Here is an 8,319-nt window from a genome sequence, read left to right as displayed (position 1 = left end):
AACCAGATCTTTCAAAGATAATATTTGCAGACTCTATAGACACTGTAACCTTTTAATGTCAGAAGCAGACTGGCCAATGAAAGCCATGGCCATCGCTGCCTGCTGGCCCTCTGATGTAGGGTCAAAGTGAGTGTAAGGCCTGTATGGTTCTAAGAGGTGCTCAAAAAAAAACACTGCTGGGTGCTACTTTTCCTCTTGTAGGATCCCTCTTACTTTGACCAAATTAGTGGGGCACCTGCCAGCTCCTTTCAGCCCTGTTACTAGAGCCCAGAGTAAAACTGTCAACTGCCCCCTACTGTGAGGACTTTCAGGGTCCCAGTCAGGACTTGTCAGAGGCAAGCCTGCATCTATTTCATTCAGAAGATGTGACAGCCATTCATTGACCCCTAGCATGTTCTTTCTTGCCTCCAGCAGTATCTTTTTTTTCTCCTCTGTGGTGAAAAGAATGCTCAAATTCTGTTGACAGTTATCCCTAGTGGGCTGATGAGAGAACATGAGAGATTACATTAGATGAGTATGGCTAGAGGGATTTCCAGAAAAGGGGGCATGATATGCCTTCAAATTATAGGATCAGTAGAGGAAAATGGCCAGTAGTAAAGGGACTGCAGTTGTCTGGGTTCTGATGGAGGAGGGCCGTAAGTATATAAAGGCAGCACTGTGCAGTCTGTTTCCTCTAGGTTCCGAGCTCAACAGCCTCAGGTTCCAGCTGCTGGTCCCACCCCCACATCTCCAGCGGCACCTCAGACATGTTGAGAGGTCTGGGAGGGGACGAGTTGGGGATATGGTGGTAGGGTGTTATGCCATTGTGGAGGTTCTTCTAACTCTGGATATATCTTTGTGGGAGCCAGGGTTGCAGTTCAGACTCCACTATTTTTATCTCAGTTTTTTTTTTTTTTTCTCTGAGTGGCAGAGAGTTAGGTCTCAGGAGTCTGGCTTTTTCCACTGAACTCAAGGTTTCAACAAGGATGGGGGGGATCCTTGGCTAAATTTTTTTAGATGAGATTCTATGGCACTTGATTTGGTTGAGACCCTGGTCCCCTCTGCCTAAACAACATTTTTAAGGGCAGAAATCACAATCAAATCAAGAGTGTCCTCTGGTGTTAAATCAACACCAAAAGCATGCCATTCCCTAGAGCAGAAAGTTCTTCAAAATCTCTTTCTGACATCTACAGACGGGTTGTGAATCCTAGTCTTAATTTCAGTCCAAATCACAAGACTCATACGAGGGGAGTGCTAAGAGTCTGTCTCATTGTCAGAGTCACATTCAGGGAGACAAACAAGATATACACACAATAAATTACGATAACTGCAACCAGTACCCAATCAGACAGCCGAGTAAGCACACTCTTAACTTTGCACCCAGTAACAGAAACAGATGACTGAGTGAGCACACTCTCACTTGGCACCCAGTAACAGAAATGGATTGCTGAGTGAGCACCTTTCAATTGGCACACAGTAACAGAAACAGATGGTTGAGTGAGCACCACTCAATTAGCACCTAGTAACAGAAACAGATGGGTGAGTGAGCACAGTCTCAATTGGCTCCCCGATGGGAAATACCCAGGCATCCCTGGAGCTCCCTCAGACCTTCTGGGATGTCTCCCAGGTTGGCAGGCAGTTACTCCTGACACATCTGTCAGTAACCCTCCCCTCCATCCCAGACAGGGAATTTGTTGCTCTCATGTGCACAGGCTACTGTAAACTAAGAATACAAAATTCAAAAAAAGCCTGCAGACAAAGACATAGACAAAGACATAGACAAAGGCAGGATCTTACCTCTCAGAGGGGATTTCTGAGAACTGGGGTAGGCCACAAATCTCAGCAAATGAGCACCCACATGTAAGACCACCAAAAGCTGGGCCTCCACTCAAGTCCTAGGATGAGCTGGCCAGCACCCCAAAGACTCAAGAGAAAACCCCCCCTGATGCCAAATTCAAGAGTTTTTACTAAATCTAGCTGAGGACAAACTCCTTCTGCCTTGCAGGGCAGGGGAGTTTGACCCTGAGCAGTAAGAACAGGGGGTTTTAACAGCTAGATGAAGAATTGGGAGGAGTTGGGAGGAGAGTTCGTAGGAGATGGGGAGAGTTGGGAGGAGTTGGGAGTAAACTTGGCTATGGGTGGGGAGTAGTCTGCATATCCTCTCTATCTCCATATCCCTATAGGTCTTCCTACAATTATCACATCTCTGGCTGTAAGCACAGAAACAAAAAGGCTTTTTGCTGGCTATAGAGAACAAAGAGCTTCTTTCTGAATGTATTTTAGAGATTAGGGAAAACAAGGTTGGGGATTGTCCAGGGTTTTACCTTCCAGGGAGAAATGCTCTAAGCCTTGGCCTCATATTTCTCTTTTGTACCTCATCTTTCTGCATATGAGAGGGACTCTCAGCTTTTATTCCTTTCTCTGGCAGGGAGAAGCCTACTGACTTTTGTCAGTTTGAGGGACTCCTTGAAGCTCTTTGAAGGTGTTTGCCTTCCTGCTTAAAGAGCTTCCTGGATTTCTTTTGAGTTGTTTATCTCTCTGCTTAAGGAGCTTCCTGTAGGGTGGAAGGTTTCAATCCTCTGAGGATACTATTATACAAATGTATATTAAGGGCTTTTGGAGTTATAGTAGTAATAAATTCAATGTTTCTTGTATTGTACAGTTAATTTTATGTCACAAAATAATATTATACTAATAATTATTTAAACTGTGTCTTATACTGCTAATATGGTTTCACATATACATGGGAGTTTGGTAGCCTCAGGACTCTGTCCAGGTAGCTGGATCATGTTAATCAATTTTACACTCAGATTGCCATTCATTTTATTTTTAGTTGCCAATTTCAAGGGCACACCATTTACTTTGCGACTACCAGTACTTTAGATTTTTTTTTTTTTATTTTCATGACAGGGTTTCTGTGTATACCCCCAGCTGTCCTGAAACACACTTTGCACAGCAGCCTGGCCTCGAACTCAAAAATCTGCCTGCCTCTGCCTCCAAAGTGCTGGGATTAAAGTCGAGTGCCACCACCACCTGGCTAGTACTTTAGATTTCTAAATGGTCCCCTCTGGTAAGTTGGAACAGGAAGAAAATTGTACAGCTAGTCCCCAAAACACACAATCCTGATTAGGTGAGAAAAAGTATAATCGAGGCTGTGTACCCAACATATCCAGTATAGCCCACAAAGGGCATGGTACCTGATACCTGCATTGACATTTTTTTTCGGTCCTGTCAGAGATTAGAGAAACTAGACAAGGAATAGATGTTTTGTTCAAAGTGGTTTGGGAATCCACACCATTGAATTTCCCAAGTGACTGCATTAAAGAATGTTTGGCCCAGGCATGTGGGGCTTCCAGCTGAAGTTTAAATCACCCTTCCATTAGGTAGGTCAGTTTTCCCCAACAACTTAAGTATTAGTTCAATTTTGGTTTTGGTTTTGTCCAGGATCTCATTATGTAGGTCAGAGTAATCTGGAACACACTGTGTAAACCAGGCTAGCCTCAAAATCACAGAGGATTCTGACTCTGGAGTGCTTAGGTTTAAACACATGTGCTATTACCACTCCTACTCCCAATAATTGAAGTTTTAGTGAGTCAAGATTTGTAGCAGGACCGGGGAACCTTGTCTCATACAAAGGATTACAGGAATCCAGTTCTTTTTTTTTTTTTTTATCTATCCAGGCCATAGTTCTTCCATGTTAGTTTTTTCACATGCATGGCCAAAATACACCCTTAGCTACTGGACTCTAGTGTCTACCAGGATGCCGCACATGCACACTGTAGTGAAGTCTGCTTGGCAGTCCAAGAGCCCTGGAAGCACTCATGAGTCAAAGAGTTTCAAAATGAACTCAACTCCTGGAGCTTTGGCATTCTCATAACCCACATATTCCTACCCTATCCCCTTGTTAGTCTGGTGTACAGATCCATGTGCTCTCTTTTAGTAATATCTTATTATAAGTGCCTTTTAAGATTGATTTCTGACATAGCTAAGCCTTTGCCAGTGTTCCAATGTCCTAGAAAGTCCTTGAGCTGACCATGGGTTTGGAATTCAATGTTGCCTATTCAGTGACATTCAGAATTGCCTTTGGTATTACACTATCACTTAGAATAAAAGCCAAATCACTCCCACATACAGGAATTTACAATGGTTTAGGCAGTAGATCTGGCTGTGGTTTTAGGGTAATGAGATGGTTAGCCAGAGCCAAACTCCCTAATTAGAAATATGACTTGGGTGTGAAAGCCATTGCCCTAGGAGTGTAAGACCTCACACCTGGCTTCTAAGACTTTAGGTGACCTTAGATAGGGCTGACTTTGTCTCAGTTGTTTTATTGACCAGTTCCTGCCTGTCTTTGTGTTTACATTCCTCTGTTTTGTGTAAGAGCCATTAAGCACCCAGTAACCTCATTTGTACTTTGCCAATGTGTCACCTAAGTTCCCTATTTTCTTGTGTATAAAAACTTTGATGCTCAATTTGACAAATGACATTCAGATAGTACACAATCTCACGTGTTCATCTTTCTGTCATTCGCAGACTCTTTGCCCATCTCGGACTAGTGACTCTTTCCATGCAGAAAGAGGGACCCAGAGGGTCTGTGGCAACAGGACCAAAAACAGATTTCTTGCTATGGGAGCAATGAGAAATGGGCTAATTTTTATTTCCTCATGAAAAGAATGGAAGATCTGGATGTCACTTAATGCATGATAGAAACTCTCTTGACATTTAACACAGACCCTGTGATCGTGCCCTTTCCAATCTGCCAGCCAGTATTCAGTCAGGGGTTTCTTAAGTTAGTGATATTGAAATTAGAATGTTTCCAGGTCCCTAGTTGACAGTCTGATGCAGAAGGCTCCTTTTGAAGGAGCACCATTTTTGCACTTGTAGTGCCAGGTTGTTCATAAGATGTGCTTCCAGTAGGAAATGTAAAAATGGGCTTTAGGGGTACATCTGGCCAGAGTTGAAGGATGTTCACATATATAGTTATCATTTAGCCTGTATGCCCACTCTGAGTGCTACCACTGACTCAATGAAGTTGATCAGCCATAATCTAGGTTTGCAGAGACATATAAAATTATTGACACTGGTTGTCCTAGGTTAGAGAATAGTAACTTTTGGATCATTTGTCCCTGTCCTAAGGGATGGCTCTGGTCGTCTTGTCATTCCACTGTTGGGGAAAACTGCATATCAAAAAATAATGTCTCCCATGTTGGTAGATGGAGTATGTGTTTTTTTTTATACTTGAAAAGTGGATGTGACAAATGAAGCTGTGTCCAAGTAAATCCTTATCCCAAATGAGTCAGACAAATACAGTAGATAACAGAATTAGCAGGCTGGGCCCACAAAGCAGGGGAAGATCAGTCCAAGCAAGTAGTTAAAAAAAAAAAATCTGTTCATGCTGTAGGCAGCCAGCACCTAAAAGATGGTGCTGGTCTCCGGTACACCATCGCAGTAAACAACACCACTGAGCAGGTGCTAGACCAAATCTGGCACCAACCCCTCCTGAGTGGGTGCATGTAAATTAACATGTCTGCAGACTGACCAACCCTAGCAGGACGCATAGCCCTCCACAGTGCTGGGGTGTATTTTAGCAGTCCTCCCTGGGTTCCTGGGGTTCCTGTAGCATTGAGGCATTCCTGCTCTTAAGCTGTTGAAAAGAATTCAACTGTGTTGAATTCTCTTTACCAGGAAGAGGTAGGCGAAACATCACCCCAGCAATTGTGTTCCTCTTTTCTTGCCTTTGGGAGGGCCTCAGCAAACCAAGCGCTTTCTGAGCTTCCTAAAACTTGGAAGTTTTATTTGCTTCTGAGTTGTAGGATCCTCCATCCTCCTTATAGGAAAAAATGTATGAGAATTTTGCTTCCTATAAAAACCCAGCAATGTTATATGTGTAGTTTTTTTTTTTTATTTTGTTTTGTTTTAATCTCATGTCTGTCCCCAGCTGCAGATAGTTTTTGTTTGAAATTCTAGTGATTCTTGAGAGTGAATAAAAGAAAGAGCTCCTGAGAGGACCTAGGGCAGATGCTGCTCCTGCTGCACCTGCTTTTGTTATCACAGGATTAAATGAGCAATGCTCTTGTCAATGGAGCAAGTTTGTGGATTTATTTGTGTCAAAGGGCACTGATGGACATACATTGTTGCAAGGAGAAAAACAAGTGCATAATTTAGCATTCTTAGTGATTAGGTAAGGTTAGGTTATCTGAATTTATCTGAAGGCCAAGCCAAATGAAATGTTGTTTTGATTCCTTTTTGGGAATACAAAAATCCATGTCTCAAACTAATATTTATAGATTTTGTCAGTTGCTTTTAATGTGTTAGTGTTATGAAATATTACATGGCAAGGGAATACATTTGCTGGACCCATGCATGTTGTGGCCTTCAGAAAATACACCACGGAACAGACCTGGTATAAAGGGAATGATTGGGAGAAGGTAGAGGAGTGAGGAAATGGGGGAGGTATAGAGGCATAGAGGCAGAAACAAAACCATTAGGTCAGAAAAATGTGGGGCAAAGAACAGATAGAGGGGTAGCTAAAAACAAAGAGAGAGACAGAGCTATAGAAACAAGAACAATGGGAACAGAGAGGTTGGGCCTAGAACAGAGAGAGGGGGCTAATCAGTCCTTTTATCCTGCCTTGAAGTTAGCAGTTTAGTTTCTTTCAAGAAAGAAATATACTTTCTATGAATTTTGTAAGTTAACAGGAAATATTTTCATCTCTGAGAACAATGTTAATTTTAAAGTGTTTATAGGAAATTTTTGTGGGACTACTTTCTTAAGAACAATATAAGCCAGGTATGTTGTCACATACCTGTAATAATACCTACATGGAATGCTGAGATCACCTGGAACCTAAACATTCTAGAACTTCTTGGACAATATACAACATACTATGTGCCTATTTCAAAAATGAAATGAAGTGAAATAAAATCAACCCAATGTACCTTCTTTATTTGTATCTCTTACCTTTGGAAACTAATAAGATAATGAATCAAAAAATAAATAAATTTCAATTATCTGTATGAATGAAAACAATTTTAAATGTTAAGAAGGTTAAAAAAATCACTACAGTGATGGGGAGGAAAGAGCCTGGGTGGGAAATGGGACAAGAAGGTGAACATGATCAGGTATTATGTGTGTGGGGAACATAACTGAAGTGCTGAGGAAAAGCAAAAAGAATGGAAACAGGCAACTTTTTGAGGTAGGAGGTGAGAAAACCCTCGGTTATATCAGAGACCTGGGAGGTGAGAGACCCTAAGGACTCAAAGGGAGGGACCTTAGAAGAAATGCCCTACAGTGGGGAGAGGGAACTTGTAGAGTCCTCCTCCAGTGGAGGGACAGGACATCAAGTGGAAAGATTGAGTTACCATCCCACAGTAAAAAGCTCTAACCCAGAATTGTTCCTGTCTGAAAGAACTGCAAGGAAAAAACATGGAGAAAAGCCTAAAGAAAAGGAGATCCAGTGACAAGACCAAATTGTGATAAAGCTCAAGGAGAGGCATCAAGGCCTGACACTATTACTGATGCTATTCTGTGCTCACAAAAAATGGGCTTATCATGACTGCTCTCTGAAAGACCAAACCAGCAGGTGAAAGAGTCAGATGCTCAAATTTATATGCAACAAATAGACAGAAGCTGGGAACCCCTGTGGATGAATTGGGGAAAAGCTGGAAGAAGCTGAGGAAGAGGTCTACCCGGTAGGAGGACCAACAATCTCAAATAACCTGGACCTCCCAGGATGTCTCAGACACTGAGCCAGCAACCAGGCTTCATACACCAGATGATATAAAGCCACCAACACATATACAGAAAAGGACTGCCAGGTCTGGACTCAGTCAGATGAGGTCCATCTAATCCTCAAGGGACTTCAGGCCCCAGGGAGCAGGGAGGTCTGGTGGAGAGGGGACAGGATGGTGGGGACATACTCTTGGAGATGGGGATTGTGGGCTTGGGGCCCTGGGAGCATGGGGGCATATAGGCAGGAGATATGGGGTGTGGAACAGTAAGAGGGGGAACTAGGAGAAGAATAAAATCTCGACTTTAAAAAAAGTATAAGAATAAATTTTAAATAATTCAACTATATTAGTGTGTGGAATTTCAGTCCACGGGACTATATACCATTCACATATTCATTTAGATTTCCTTTGGAAGTTAATATAAAGATGCACTTACACTTAAACAAGAAAATGATTAAAGATATTTAAAAATAAAGAAGTTCTATTTTAACTCTAAAGGTATAACTGCTAGTTAACTTTGTAATCACATCACTGGGATTAACTTCCTTCTCAGAATCATCAGAATAACAAGGATTAAAGAAACTTTAAAACTCTGTTTCATAGGAAACAAAAA

The sequence above is a fragment of the Mus musculus genome, chromosome Y, assembly GCF_000001635.26.
Source record: "Mus musculus strain C57BL/6J chromosome Y, GRCm38.p6 C57BL/6J".
Lineage (NCBI taxonomy): Eukaryota > Metazoa > Chordata > Mammalia > Rodentia > Muridae > Mus > Mus musculus.
This window is presented reverse-complemented; position numbering follows the sequence as displayed.